Here is a 16,437-nt window from a genome sequence, read left to right as displayed (position 1 = left end):
AATATTCTCTAAATTCATTACTGAGGAAATTTTTTACTTCTTTTTAGTTTCAATGCACTTACGAAATAATTTTCGTTGAGGGTAATTTCGATGCGAGATAAAACGAACCCTAACAATCGAGGACATGAATCGCACGTCCATGAGATTCTATAAAATAAAAGATGGCATTATCTTGTCACGCTTGTGTAGCATCGATTCCGATGTTCAATGACTTTCGGATATGTGTACACTATAGGTACTATACATATATATCTGCTTATGCATGCTCATGCAAAAGAGCGACAGCAATTTTCATATTCATAGATTCATTGTTAATCGCACATCCTATGTTCAGGTGATATTCAAGACTCGATGATCATTAATGTCAGTTTGATCGGAAGTGTATTAATTAACATTGATATAATCAAAAATGTTATAAAAATATGAATAGTTATTAGAGTTGATGGAAGTTGCTTAATTATTGAGAAACTGTAATCAAAATTCATTTATAATGTCATTTGAATATTGGTCGAGTATTACCGAGACAAAGTGTATACTTAGTAATTAGAGTGACTTTTGACATCACTTTCAATGTAAAGTATAATTTAACAGTAATACTATGTTTTACATTGATATTCGATATTAGAATATTCAATTTTTTTTTAAAAAGCCAACTGGCTATATCCGAAATGAAATGTATATTTCTTGGAAAATTTTATAAATGAATCTACATATTGTATTTCTTATACAGAAATTAAATTTCAAATTGATTTTACAATATCATGAAAATAATAATTAATGAGTGTTAATTTTTTTTAAATATTTTCCATTAAGTGAAGCCACTTCAACTGGGAAAGTTCTTGTGTAAAATTACATTTTTATCTTTCAAAATTTTTAGAAAGAACCATAGACTTAATGTGTTCTTATGAAATCGATTATTATACCCTTGAAACGCCATAAAAAATAAACTTATCAATTAAAAATAAAGTTATAGTAGTGTTAATTAATGCCTATTTCATAATCTACAACATGAATTTAACTAAATTTAGTTATGTCTCATCATTCAGAAGTAATTCGATGATAAAGCTGCGAAAGTAAATTTCTTTGATTTTTTCCAAATTTTCAAAACCATGGTTGGAAGAAATCGTTGAAATAATAAGTTTTATAGCGGGTTATTACTAATCGCCGGACTTTTAAATCCATTTTACAAAAGTGAGTTATAACCCGGTTCAAAAGTTTTTCAGGGATAAAACAATAAAAGGTCATTTTCCGGAAAATCAAAAAAAATTTCACACCATAACTTCCAAACTAATCGACCGATTTTACTCATCTTCAAACTCGATCAAAACAATTGGTCAAAAATTTTTTTGAAAATTGTGACATGAGACCCCCTAAACTAGGTATATGCCTAAAAAAATCTTCTCAGACAAAAACTAAAAAAAAATCACTATTATTATTTTATTTTACATTCAGACGCGCATACTTTTATAACAGGCAGATTCTGTCTACAAACATATTATTGTATAACATCAAACATTTACTGCAGTATGACTAAATATCACCTATAGTCAGTTACGTGAATACAAAAATTTTTTACAAGCTGATCAATAAAAATTCTTATGAAATGAAAAATTTTTTTTGTGGAATTCGGGGTATTTAATAAAAAGTAATAAAATCCAAATGTCACATGAGCCTTAATTTAATCAACCAAAAATTTTTCTATCGAACTGTTAATTAATGAGAAATATTCGTAATTGGTGCAGGTAATATTTTTGATAAATTTCGAGTAAAAATTGAGTGCAGATACCATGATTTAAAATTAAAAAACACATTTGACAGATATTTATATTTGAGAGTAAAAATATTAATAAAATGTATGATCGATTTCGGTGGTTTCGTCATTAAAAATTTTAAGCGAAATCAAAAAGGAAGCCAAAAAAATTAATAACTGATATGGCATCAAATAGTTTAAATGGAGACAGTTTTTTCACGGTGATATTTATATTTAGAGAAACAACACGGGAGGAAAAAATGGTAGTTCAAACAGAACTGTATGCACTGGGATGTATTTGAAGTTGTGTCACCCTTTTTTTGGCAATCCTCGATAACCCTCATGATATGGAGCTTTGTCGGCTCTTTGGATAGATGGCTCTTAACTCATCCTCTGTATTTTGTCTTTATTATAATTATTATTTCGGCCAAGCAAAGGCCGCCCGCATATTTTTGAGACTCGCCTAAACAAAGTCAAAGTCGTCTAGGGAATAGTTTAATTTTTCGCTCAGTGCTTCTGATGGCTGATGTATTTTTGGTCCCTCAAATCTCAAGAATAATCAGCCCTTCCTTTGAAAAGGAAATTTTGAATTTTAAAAAAAATTAACCAAATTCCAAGGGGTCGAAAAAAAAGGACTGAAAGGAAATGAGGGTGAAAAACTGACGGTAGACTAATGTCCGTTCACATTTTATGTTTAATACGAATAAGCATTGCGTAAAGAAAGAAACTTTGCCTTGGTCGATCTCGTGAAAATAAAGCCTGCTATTCTATAATTTCTCTTCCCTGGTGTTCCTCTCTCTTTTTAACTACCCTCGGAAAATGACCTTTTGTCTCCGTCTGTATTACCTACCCTCACTATTGTCTTTCTCTCTCACCCGTATACTGAACGAATTTACTTCTCCTGTTATTTTCTATTTCGGGGCGTGTGTTTTTCGTGGCTCACAAAATGGCCGCTACCTCCCACCTTGAATCCTCTCATGTGAGAATGTGAAAGTGCGAGTTTTGGCATTAGGATATAATCGCACACATGTACGGTTGAGCTATCGTGGCCTCGAATTTTCTCCGACTCCCGTTCTCTTTCTAGAGCTATCCTATTCGTTCATTCGTTCATTCGTTGGTTCTACCAACTGAGAGTGATTTTCCAACACCCCGTTGCCCAAGCCCCTCCACTTTTCATACTCTTGCTCTGCTTCTGATTCCCAGCGTTTTCCGCCCCTTATCCACCACCACGTATTTACCTATCTGCTGGCTCCCCTTCACCCTCTTCTCCTACCCTTCTCACCAATTTGAACCCCTCGGAAAACCACTGGGATTCCTGTTTGCCTCTTTCCCTTTGTCCTGGCGCCCACAGAAACCGTTCTCTCTACTTTCTATGACCGTTACCAACGAGTCCGATGGAATATTATTACGTTGAGAACGCAAATGAAATTTATAACTAATTACGGACAAAAGTTTAGATGACCATCGGGTACCCTTTCGGCCAGTGAGAAACGACACAACGGCTGCTGCTTGTGTTCATTTCTAATAGGAAGAATTTTTTAAAAACTAGAGTATACTAGTACTGCTGCTACTTGCAAATTGTCTGTGTATATTTAGAATTACCAAAACACGGAGAACATGGCGTTTATGATACCGAGTTGCCGCAAGCACAACTGCCGACCGTCCATCGACAAAATTACGTTAATGAAGGGACGGAACGAAACTGAAGGAAAAAAAAAAAATATTTGTCCATCCGAAAAATTAAAGAGGCATTAATTGAATCATTTTTCATGAAATGATTTTCTTCACTTGAAATAGTCGAACTAGAAATTTTTTAAATCATATTTTCTAAATTTTGGTGATAATGTAAATTGATAGTCATTACATTTTTTCTGCAGAGTTCATGTTTCAGTACGTCATGTAAAAAATTTTTCAGTGTAAGGAATGATTATTTTGGTAAAAAAATGTTTTGGAAGACAACCGTTTTCCAAAGTCAAGTCAAGATTTTCGGGCCAAGAAAATTGGCTTTGGTTAAAAAAAAATTTGTTCGGTCAGAGGAAATTTCTGTACAAAAGTAAAAGATTTCTTGGCGTAAAATATATTTTGCATTATGAATTGAAGATAAATTTTCTTAAAACCATAAAAACTTTCTTAGCATTTCGGGAAAATCTTCTCGCCCTCGAAAATTGAAGTTTTCAAAAAAATTTTCTCGAATCACAAATATCTACTTTTAGTCGAAATTTTTTGTTTTATTTGAGTCTAATTAGCATATACTTTTTTTCACATTAACATATTTCGAAGAGTATATTTATTATGCTTAATATATATGGGTATAAATATTTTATTTTTACGCGCCTAGGGATTGTGAAATTAAAAAATTTTTAATTAATTTAATAGATTAATTAATTAAATTGACGCAAATCCCGTTTTTTTAATAATATGTATTTTTTTTGTTCTCCCACTTTTAAAATGATCGATTTTAAAGCTCGTTTCGAGGCGTATTTCGTAGATAAATGATATTTAGTAAATATCAAGTACTATTCAAGTTAGAATACTACTAAGTACCAGTAATTGTAAATAATAAAAATACTTAAGGAAAATTTCCTCATGTAAAAATATGATATTTATAAGAACTAAAAATAAATTCAATAATTAAAATGTCAAAATCAAGTAATTAACTGATTAATAAGAGAAATGAGAGCTTTTGAGTGTCTCTAACTAATTTTGATGCTAAATAAAATTTAATCAGTTTAATTTATTATTTATCATTGTAGTTACCCATTTCGCCCCTCCCCCCCCTTCCTTGCATTCAGTTTTCAAAATGAATAAATGAATTTTTTCACACGTTTATAGTAAGTCGTTTTCACATATATATAAAATTTGAAAATTTTTATAATTGAAAAAGAAAAATTTAGCTTAATAATGTACAAAAGAGAACAAACAATTATGTGCATATGGCAACGCAAAGTCGACGGTAAAAAAAGTATTTAAGTGAAGGAATTTATTTGAACGGAAATCAATCGGTTTAGATAAAAGTTTTTATCCATTTAAAGTTCGGTGATAAAATACGCTCAGGTGTAGCAAGAACGCGTTAATAAACAGAAGCTATTCCGGTACAGACGTTTTTGTAAAATACTTTGTAAATTCTTGGAAGCTCTCTTTCTAATGCACGCAAGTTGAACCCTCGAAATCCAAAGGCCTGATAGATTTTTATCTTTCCCCTCATCGTTTATTTTTTTCTGCGTTACCCTTTCCGTCGACTGGAGACCGTATTCTGTAGCGAAGGCTCCGCCCAACAGATCGATTTTTTTTTCGGATGATTCCCCACCAGAAACTTTATCCGCATTGTTTTTTAATTCCTTTTTCTGTGTTGCTGTCTAGCGCGAGCTCTCTCATTTCAATTCATATCCATACCAGTTCGCTATCCTTCCCTATTAATTTTTTTCTCCTATAAACGACGTTTGAAAAATTACCCTCCCTAGTATTTTATCCCTCTTGCAGATTGTTTCGTGTCGAAGCAACACTCGAAAAGATGAGGACAGTAAGGGGAAACTCATTTTCTCCCTATGACATTACGCAAAATCACTCGGAGATCGGCAGACAGCAGTGGGAGTCCAATAAAACGAGTTATCAAAAAAGATAATACGAGGGAAAAATTTTTAAGAAGTTGGAAATTACTAAAATTATGAATACTGGGAAAATTATTTTTTTTTTTTTAGTATTCTCTGTTTTTTTGTAGTTTTTGGTGATTTCATTTTTTAAATTCCGCCATTTTCTAAGGTAATGATTAGCCTCTTATTTTTTTAAATATTGTATTATCAAGAGGTTTTCGTTATCACACTGAATAATTCTGTTTCTGCAGATTATCAGTCTACTAAAAATGATAAATCAAAAGAAAAAAATATTTGAAAAAATTGTATCTGTAGTTTTTTAAATTGCCTACATGTGCATTTTTTTATTTTTTTTTTTTTTTTTAATTTCATTGTTGAAAAAAAAATCGGAAACTTTACTTGTCTGCTAACTTCAGGATCATGGTCATTTTAAACATTCAAAAATCACTTTTGTGAATATAATTGAGTATTATTTTGATGATTTTTTTGACTTTTCAAAAAATTTTGTTTTTGTAAAAACTTAAATCTCTAACTTTGAAGTTAATTATAAATAAAAAATTACCAATTTAAAATCAGTAATTAAATTTTTAAAAAATCACGTCAGTCAAACAATGAAAAAATTTTTTTTTCATCTTTCTAGGAGGTCCCTATTTTACCCGCGAAAATTCAAATTTTTTTTTTAAGGCAACTAAAAATTTTTTCTATTACCTTTGAATATAAAACAAAAAAAGATTTAATGGATTTGAGTTCCCGAAAAATTATTTTTTTTTTTTTAGTACCCTATTTTACCTCTTCTTATATGTGTACGTAATTATTATACTTAGAACATAGTTTAAATTTAAATTTTAGATAAACTCCCACAGTATCGACTTTCAAATCAAATATTTCGAATTTTTCGAACTGTTGTAAATTTTCGAATCATGAAAATTTAAAAATTTATTTCTGAACACCCTTAATATATGAACATGCATATATACATGTAAGCATAATTTATTAATATTTCTGTAACTCCCATTTGTTATTTTTTTGTTATTCTTTTATTCTTATAGAGAAAAATGCTCAGTTGAATCACGCAGTGAATTCCTTTCTCTGACTCGTTTTCTATGTGCATTTGCATTAAAAGCGCCGAGGCATGAGTAACCGTGTATAAATTAATATTTAATTCAGCTCTTATTGCATCCAAAGGCAACCCAAATAATTATATACATTTATATACTATATATTGTTGTGATAAAACTCATTCTCATTTATTTTTAGAAAAATTATAAAAGATAGTTGTCATGTGCAACTAATGTCACAACTTGGAGATAACATATCAAAGGAAGACAGCAGTCGACGTCTTTTTCGATGATATATTTTTCTAATTATATAACTTAAGGACAAGTGATAATTAAAATAGTTTCAGAACGGAAGCTGTCATCCGTGACAAGTAAACGATAAGCAATGAGCACATGTCAGTTGCATAAAATTCTTCCGTAGGTAGTCATCATAAACTCATCATTAGAGTATATACACATATATATACATATATATGATGGCAACTGAGTAAAAAAATTTTAACGATTATTGTTATTATTAATATAATAATAATTCAAACTAATATAAACATGATCTAATGGTCGAGTTACTATCAATTGAACTGCTTAAGAATTTAAATTTTTTTGGTGTTAGATGCATATTGAAATTACTGATATTTTGAATACTGTTTATTTGAAATTTATTTGATTTTATTGTATCAAGAGCTCACTTTACTGTATACACGGTAAAAAATTTTGAGTCCATGTTGTGGTGTAAATTATTTGGTGTTATAATTTTTAACAATACTGGTGTAAAAGTGTAAATTAGAACGTTCACACCACTAATGGTGAAATATATGAGTTATTTATTCAAAACTTTCGATCACTTTGACATTACACCAAAATATTTTTGGTGTAAAAATGGTAGCTGAAGACTCTACACGGTTTGCTCGGAGTGAATTAATGGTGTTAAAGATCAACAGTAGTAATGCTGCCTTCACACCATTTTGTGTTATTAGTTTAAATACACTGTAAAAAAATTTGAGTCCACGATATGGTGTCGATAATTTGGTGTTGAAATTTTTAACACTACTGGTGTACAAATGTAAATTAGAATGTTCACACCACCAATGGTGTAAATGTATGAGTTATTTATTAAAAAACTCTCGATTACTTTGACACTACACCAAAAAATTTTTGGTGTAAAAATGGTAGCTGAGGAATCTACACGGTTTGTTTGGTGTGAAGTATCAGTAGTGAAAATTTTAACACCAATTAATTGACACCATACTGTGAACTTGAAATTTTTGACACTGTATTTGAACTAATAACACCAAATGGTGTGAACAGCAACATTCATACTGTGTCGATATTTCACACCATAATTTTTTCAGAGGTGTTGAAGTAATCAGAATCATCGAATAAATTACACATTTACACCATTGGTGGTGTGAACGTTCTATCTTACACAGTCCGACTTAAATATCGAACATCGAGTAACTTTCACACCAGCAGTACTGAAAATTTTAACACCAAATCATTTACACCATGTACTCAATGCATAAAATGTATTCGCCTATATTGAGCGCACTGTTTATTAGCTGATAATATTACGAAATCTAATAAAAGGCGAAGAAAAATAACAAAGTGTGAGAGACAAGCGCCATCTATTTTGCAAAATAGTCAGTTTGTAATTTATATTTTTAAGTATACTTATAAGCAAAATAATTTTCATTTACTAAAGCAAAACTTTTGTTCAATATCATAAATATATGATGTATTATAAAAAATGTATTTTATTTGATTAAAATTGAGAGCATGTATGTGTTTTAATTCGGGATATAATTAAAATCTCTTAATGAAAACATAATCATAATTTTTCGTTACTTTGATGTCCATAAACGTATTAAATTTTTTTTCTGTGACATTGTGGTGTTTTAATGCTATAATGCAAATAATGGCTCAATATCCGTCCATTGGAAAAATTTCTAACGCTTTTAAAAATTATAAACTTTGTTTCGACAATTTACGATGACTGTTTTGTCAATATGTGTTAAACAATGACAAAGCATCACTTTTAAGAAAGTGATCAGTTTCAACCCTATTTTAGATGATCATTTTTTAATTATTTTCTGTATTTTTTGGTCTAATGATGAATCACTTCGCAAGTACGCTTTTTACTATTAAACAAACTAAATTGAATATTCATTTGCAAGAATAGAGTTTTATGCTGCGTTTTTTTCATACGTAATTTTTTAAAGTGATCCTTATCAAGGGAAGGTATTTATTTATTTATTAATAACACGATAACTGAATAATTTAGTATCAGTGATTAAATAAAACGTTCTTTCTTCAGCATTTTAGCAATTGAAATAATGAAACTTATTGTTTACTGTAATGTATATAAAATAGTGCTTGATTTTTTTATTCCTCCTCTATAAAGGGATATATTTAAGGTCTCTACTCAGTTTTAGCTGAATCTCTTCGGATAATTTCGGTGAGGAAGGAAGGAAGGGAAGAGGGTGAATTTTCAGTGGGGTGGCGCCCAACGTCAGAGAGAAAGAGAGAGAAAGAGGTTGAAATTGAAGTATACGAGGGTGGAGGTTGTGATGAGAGGACGCAGGGGCTGAAGGGAGCAAAGTCGAGGTTTCTACCCCACCCTGGTACGACGTACGCGCCAATCCGAACTCTCACGTACTTTTTTACCCCCTTTCGTTCGTTCGTTTGTACACTCACTAGTGCTCACTGACGTATTTTTCCCCTCTGAGGACGTTGGGGTGGTCCACCCTCGGTAACGGCTCTAGGGGGTTTGTCAAGGGGGCTCAGGAGAGAGCAGCTCATGGACCCAAGCGAGAAAGAAAACCCGATGTGCGCAGTACGCAACTTTTAGGCAGACCATGGCGTCGAATACGGAGAGATCAATTTCGGAGTAACATCCCTGAGACTTCAAGAGTCCTTAAAAATCGATATGTACACTCTCTACGCTTAGCATTCGCTTCCAGACACTGCTGATTTTTTTTTATTTTAATTCCATCGAAATCATGTCGAAATTTAAATTTCAATTAATATTTCATTAATTCATAGCATCTTCCACAAATACAATACTAAAGGACGCGTTTTGAAAACTAATGAGTCAGTACATTTTTTTACCATCGATGAAAACATGGAAAGACGTCCAAGGTAAATATTTAGATCCCAAATATTAATTGAATAGATTGCGCTTGTTAGCAAACATTTGGCATCCAACTTCCCTTAGAAAGTAATGCTTCGATACCGGAAGTACAGCTTACTCATGTTAGAATCGAGTTATGTTGAACACAAGTGGAAATCAATGATCGCAGAACGCGGTTACGGGGCTGCGTTGTTCTCCTTTGACGCCTAACTCACCCCCTTTCATTCATCTCTCTTCCCTAGAATGCCGGTTATCGGATTCTGCCACTTTCAATACCCGTCATATATTGAATCTTCATCGGTGTATCAGAACAGGATAATCGGCTTTTTTTTTTAACTTGCTTTTGCTGTTCAACTGATTATCAAAACGTAGGGACATTTTTAACCCGCTATAAAAATTGAAAATTTTCAAAAAAAGGACTTATTGGTTTCAGTCCATTTTCCAAAATAAGATTTTATCAGATCTCGACGTTTTTGGGTCCTAGGAAGTCATTTTTCCTTTTTTCAGAGTGATCTTCATGTGCGTGGGTGTGTAGACTAATTTTTGTCGTACGATAACTTTGCAACGAAACAACCGATTTTGACGTTCTTGGCGGCAATCGAAAGGGATCATCAAAACTTAGATCTCAATAGACTTTGGAGTCGATCGATCGATTATTTTACAAGTTATGCCTGAAATAAAAATTAAAAAATTTGTTTTTTTTTCAGGTTTTTTCAAATAACTCATAAACTACTTGCTCGATTTGTCTCAAAGTGTATCCAGTTTTAAGTCTAGCTAAGTTCTTTCGATTGCCGCCAAGAACATCAAAAACGGTTGATTCGTTCCGAAGATATCGTACGACAAGAATCAATTTTTTTGGTTGAACGATGAAATAAAAATTTTTTGACTTCGAAGAGCTCAAACATTAGCAAATACTAGTGTTTTCAAGCTTTTTGAGCTCGAGTTTTGGAGTCGGTACAGAGCCAACTGTTTTTCATATATTTTTTCCTGCCTTTTCTATCACCATAATTCGTGTTTTTCACTAAAAAATTTTAAACACTTTTTTAGTGTGGATGTATCAGGCACTTCGACCGGCAGGTTCTCCACTCTATTCCACCCGGTTCTGCGTCTCGGCCCCTTGATGTTAGCTCTCTTCTGGCGACGACCCCACATTTCGTCTCGTTCCCCTCACCAGCATCCTCACCCATCGGTTCTCTTCTGCGTCCTCCACCCCCTTTTCTGCCTCGGGCACCTCACCCTTTCCATTCTATCGTGGTACTCGGCATGCTTTCGCGAAAATCCTCGCGATAAATTATGCCGGGCGAAGGGGGGAAATAAATGACCGAGCCTCCCTGCCCCTTGGTTTTCTCACGAGCCCTGAGCCACACCGAACATCAACCCCTATGTATGCAAGCTCACTGTGTGCTCCCGTTGCTGGTTACCTCCGTTGCCACCCTCATTTTCTCTCTTTCTTTTCCTCTCTGTCGTTGGTACTTGTTCTTCCTCTCATGCCCCTTGTCCCCCAGGGCTGACCAACGATGCGGCGTTGCCGTACTGAGCGTACTGAGGACCGAGGAAAGCCGGCTTTAAAATTATAATGGTACGCGTAATTTTGATAACCGTCGTCCGGGAACCCCCTTTTGATATTTCACTCCTGCCTTCGGCGACTACCAACGACATCCCATTTTTCTCTTTCTCTACTCTACTGTTATAACCATCCTACTTTTTAGCACACTCTTTACTTCTCTCTGCCTCTATAGTACCGGTACGGTTGCATGTTCCGTGCAACGAGGTGACCTTTCCGGCGGGTGCACTAGTCACGCTCGCTAAAATTACGTGACTTTGGTATGCGCATTTTGAAACTCTCTTCTCCTCTTTTACATCAAGTATTTTTCTATTCAGTGACATTTTGAAATGAAACATTATTTTCCAAAAAAAGAAAAAATTATAATAATACTACGGTAGTTTTACATCCAGAAAATTCACAATGTGCCAGATATTATGGTATGACATGAAAGGATATATTGAAATGATACTAAAATGCCATTTTCACATAATACTCTAAAGTCAGGTAATTTCATTCCAGTGGGTATAAAAAGATTATGTTATAATTTATTATTCAGATAAATTATTTTTAATGCTGCTTTAAATTATTTCGTTTTCGACAAATATACAGCTTTTATATAATTTTTTTTTTTTTTTGGGATTTAAGATGCAAATTTATAACTCGCCAGTATTGAGCACGATATATCTACTACATGAATCTTATTTTGTAAAATATTATTTTCTCGCTTTTAATTTTTTTCATTAACCTCATGTCAAGTTTGTTATGGATGAACCTATGATCGATTTATATTCTGAAACTCATGGAGATAGCTCCGATTACATACGAGAATATTTTAATGAATTTAGTGGTTATAATTATTCTTTACGCTCGATGTATTGATGGATTTATAAAATAAATACAATAGATTCAGTTAATAAAATAAAGGCTATTCAGCATCCAAAATAGAATTAAATATAGAATTTTAAGGGATTGAAATTTTTTATATATTTCGAGATGAAAAACTTTCAAAGATATCATAAATTAAACGTAATTAGGTATAACCTCTAAAGTTGAGATGTTGAGACTTTAAAAGTGTTACGTGGCAATAAACTTAATTACGCAGTCCCACAAATTTAGGAAAAATCAGGAAAATAAATGCAGCAGCTAAATTTCAATAAATAGGTTATTTTTTTCAAGAAATGGCTATTCTAGTGAAAATTAACAAATTTATGTATAAGTTCAAAAGGAAAAACTTATTTAATTATTATTTTCAGATACCGTAGTCTGGAGCTATGGAAATTATAATACTGTATTATTTACTATAGAAGAGCCTTCTGAGGTAAAGTTATTTCAGCTTTTGCACCGCATTGGTTTCTAAACTGTGAGTACAATAGCTCGATTCATTTCACACAACAAAGTATGTACTGAAAAAATAATTTATTGAAACCTGACTTATTTACTTATTTTTCATTTGTAGATATGCAATCTTTCAAGTACTGTCAGCGCAAATGATCCCTTAATGAACGGAGATTGAAAGAAATTAAAGGGATTGTAATTATCATTTTTCGAAAGCAAGATACAGATGTGACTGCGAGTTGTCGGCTCAACATTTTTGTGGTGAGATGAAAAGGAGAAAAATAAAAGTTCTGGGAGGGATATTAAAAAATTTTTATATTGCCGCTAGTATCTTTATATTTTTTCCCCACGAGCAAATGATATCTCATCGAAAAGTCCCTCGGCACAGTCCAAATTACAGTGGAATATGAATGCGAATATTCATCCAGACTAGCGTGTCGTTTATGCTGTACATTGAATATTTATTGCTGGATAACTTTGGCTCTCCATATAGACTATATATATCAAGATATGTGTACATTTTTTTTTTGGAGTCAACTAGAATTTTTTTTCCATTGATTAAAAGGATAATTAAAATGTACTATTTTAATTACAGGGAATAATAAAAATGGGGGCTCCCTAGACTCTAGTACCGTGGAGAAAATAATCCGAGTCCCAAATTTTGTCGGTTGACCGTCATAAGTCCGCCTTCTTTAAGCTTCTTCTGCTTAACGACTTTAAGGCATTTCGTAACAGACCCCCCTTTCTATGCCTTAAGATAATTAAAATATACCATTTTAATTACAGGAAATAATAAAAATAAGGTCTTCCTAGAATTGCTCTAGTACCGTGGAGAAAATAATCCGAGTCCCAAATTTTATCGGCTGACCGTCATAAGCCTGCTCTCTAAAACTTCTTCTGCTTAACGACTTTAAGGCATTTCGTAACAGACCCCCCTTTCTATGCCTTAAGATAATTAAAATATACCATTTTAATTACAGGAAATAATGAAAATGAGGTCTCCCTAGAATTACTCTAGTATCGTGGAAAAAATAATCCGAGTCCCAAATTTTGTCGGCTGACCGTCATGAGCCTGCCCTCTAAAGCTTTTTCTGCTTAACGACTTTAAGGCATTTCGTAACAGACCCCCCTTTCTAAGCCTTAAGATAATTAAAATATACCATTTTAATTACAGGAAATAATAAAAATGAGGTCTCCCTAGAATTACTCTAGTATCGTGGAAAAAATAATCCGAGTCCCAAATTTTGTCGGCTGACCGTCATAAGCCTGCCCTCTAAAGCTTTTTCTGCTTGACGACTTTAAGGCATTTCGTAACAGACCCCCCTTTCTAAGCCTTAAGATAATTAAAGTATACCATTTTAATTACAGGAAATAATAAAAATGAGGTCTCCCTAGAATTACTCTAGTATCGTGGAAAAAATAATCCGAGTCCCAAATTTTGTCGGCTGACCGTCATAAGCCTGCCCTCTAAAGCTTTTTCTGCTTAACGACTTTAAGGCAATTCGTAACAGACCCCCCTTTCTAAGCCTTAAGATAATTAAAATATACCATTTTAATTACAGGAAATAATGAAAATGAGGTCTCCCTAGAATTACTCTAGTATCGTGGAAAAAATAATCCGAGTCCCAAATTTTGTCGGCTGACCGTCATAAGCCTGCCCTCTAAAGCTTTTTCTGCTTAACGACTTTAAGGCGATTCGTAACAGACCCCCCCGTTCTAAGCATCCTTAAAAATGATCGAATTATAAACATATAATAAGACAAAATAGACAAAGAAATGATGAAAATTTACTCTTTATCGAAGTAGGAGAATAATTCAATCAATATTAAGTAAAATATAATTCATACGAGTGAGATACACACGAGTGACTTGCGCTATTTAACGTCCTTCTCCGATTGTATGTTTTTAAAAAATATTTTTAAGGTTTTTGTTCCCTATATTACTCACTCTTCCACTGGCCTTCTGTCTGAGCTTTTTTCTCATACTTTTTTCCCGCTTCTTCCCTCTTCTCTCACACCCTCTCGACCCCGGCGTTAGAGGTTTTGCTAGAAGGATAGAGACAGAGGGATAATAAAAGAGAATGGTAGACTTACGCGCACGGCGCGAACCCTCTATCCAACCCCGCCAGGATTGACGCTTTTTCATCAAAGCGTGAAAACACTGACAGGTCCGTAGCAACGGCGTGACATTCCCGGTTATACTTTAATGTTATGCTATTTTTTTACAGCTACTTTATTTATGGGATCCTCTACACATAAGCAAAATATTTATAAATTTTTATACTAATCTATTCTTTTTGCATCATGTTTTATTGACCAGTCACATAGTTTTTACTTAAAAGATATAAATGCATTTATATTTTTCACTATATCATGAACTGCACATGATTTTTGCAAAAATATTAGTTTTTTAAATTTAGGTATATTCAATAATTTTCATTATTTCTTTGCCATTTTTATCCTATTCTACTTAGAGCATAATAGTTTCTAAATGTGAATATCAATATCATAGATTATGTCAAAAAAAAGCCATTTTGTATCTGTTTTTATAGTGCGCTTATGTAATGTCAACTTATATGATTATCGTAATAATTACTTGGAACCATAAGGTACACGCCCATAATTTCTGGTGAAAGTCTTCATAACTATGGAAATAATTGCTGTAATGATGGTAATAATTACCATACTCATGGTTGACAAGTCCCATAACGTGTTACTATAATTATCATTTCCATACAATATGGTAAATTTTACTGTATATTTTGGTATTGATTCCTAGTATATGAAATTTCTGAAAGTTAGAGTCACACTTACAGAGTAATTATTACCGTGTTATTATGGCAATCATTACTATAATGATACGGTAGTTATCACCACAATATTACGGTAATTATTACCAAGGCATGATGATTACTTGTACGAAATATGGTAACGTCTACCATAGTATATTGTAATAATTACTATGATAGTATGGTAACCATTACCATAATATTATAGTTGTGATTCCTATAGTATGAAGGATTTTTCAATGTCATGGTTATCGTTACCATAAATTTATGGTAAACTTTACAAGGTAATTATTACCATGTAATTATAGTAATCGTTACCGTAATATTATAGTAATCATTATCATAATATCATAGTAATTATTGCTAAAAAATTAAGATAACTAATTACTATAAATGGTTACGTTTACTAGAGTGTATGGTAACGATTACTATAAATGTATGGTAATTATTACTAAATATTACAATAATTTCAATAGTATAAGGACGTTTATAATGTTATGGTTATCGTTACCATAACTTTATGGTAATCATGATAAGGTAATTATTATCATGTCATCTTGGTAATCATTACCAAACTATCATGGTAATTATTACCGACACATTATAATAACTCTCACTCTAATACATGACAACATTCTTTATGGTGTATAGTGATGGATTCTGGGATAGCATGGTAAAAATTACTATAATATCATAATAATGTTTCCCATAATAAGAGGGATTTTTAAATATTATGGTTAATTTATCCTTTTAGTAAATGGAAAAAAATACCACCATTTCTCGTTTTGAAATTAAGTTATGAGGATTTTGAAGCTGAAAAACATTGAGAAGTAGATTTCTTGTTCATTTTTGCCTTGCAAGATATTTTTATTTTGTTATGATGTTTATAAAATGAATTTTCATGGACCGATTGTGTTACTCAAATTAATTTCAATAAAAAAAGTCTGAAAAAGATAATTTTTAGCAAATGCAAGTGTAAGAAATAAATAAAAAACTAGCCTCAGGGTGGTACTACCCTTTTGCACATGAACTCTGGTGACCTGCGGGCGGAGCTTATTTCAGTTTCACATTTTTTATGACTTACTAAAAATTAGAGATTAAGAATCATTATCAGTTCGATAAATGAAATTTTTTATAAAAAAAATCAATCAATTTCTATAAAAGATTTTCCCACTTATTTTTGTGCAAGTAACCATTTTTCTGCAAAACCAATAGATGAATGTTTTCTTTCATGGTTATA

The 16,437-nt window shown here is 32.4% G+C and overlaps 1 long non-coding RNA gene across 1 annotated transcript in view; it reads left to right on the top strand.

Annotated features, from left to right (window-relative positions):
* The window catches only part of LOC128668382 (uncharacterized), a 47,939-nt gene extending 35,124 nt beyond the window's left edge, over positions 1-12,815 (top strand). Inside the window, exons 2-3 of the long non-coding RNA XR_008404116.1 lie at positions 12,328-12,434; positions 12,531-12,815. This is a non-coding gene — a long non-coding RNA (uncharacterized LOC128668382). The remainder of the gene's footprint in view (positions 1-12,327; positions 12,435-12,530) is intronic.
* Positions 12,816-16,437: the final 3,622 nt, after the last annotated feature.

Source organism: Microplitis demolitor, chromosome 8 (genome assembly GCF_026212275.2).
Source record: "Microplitis demolitor isolate Queensland-Clemson2020A chromosome 8, iyMicDemo2.1a, whole genome shotgun sequence".
NCBI classification, from domain to species: Eukaryota; Metazoa; Arthropoda; class Insecta; order Hymenoptera; family Braconidae; genus Microplitis; species Microplitis demolitor.
This window is presented reverse-complemented; position numbering and strand designations above follow the sequence as displayed.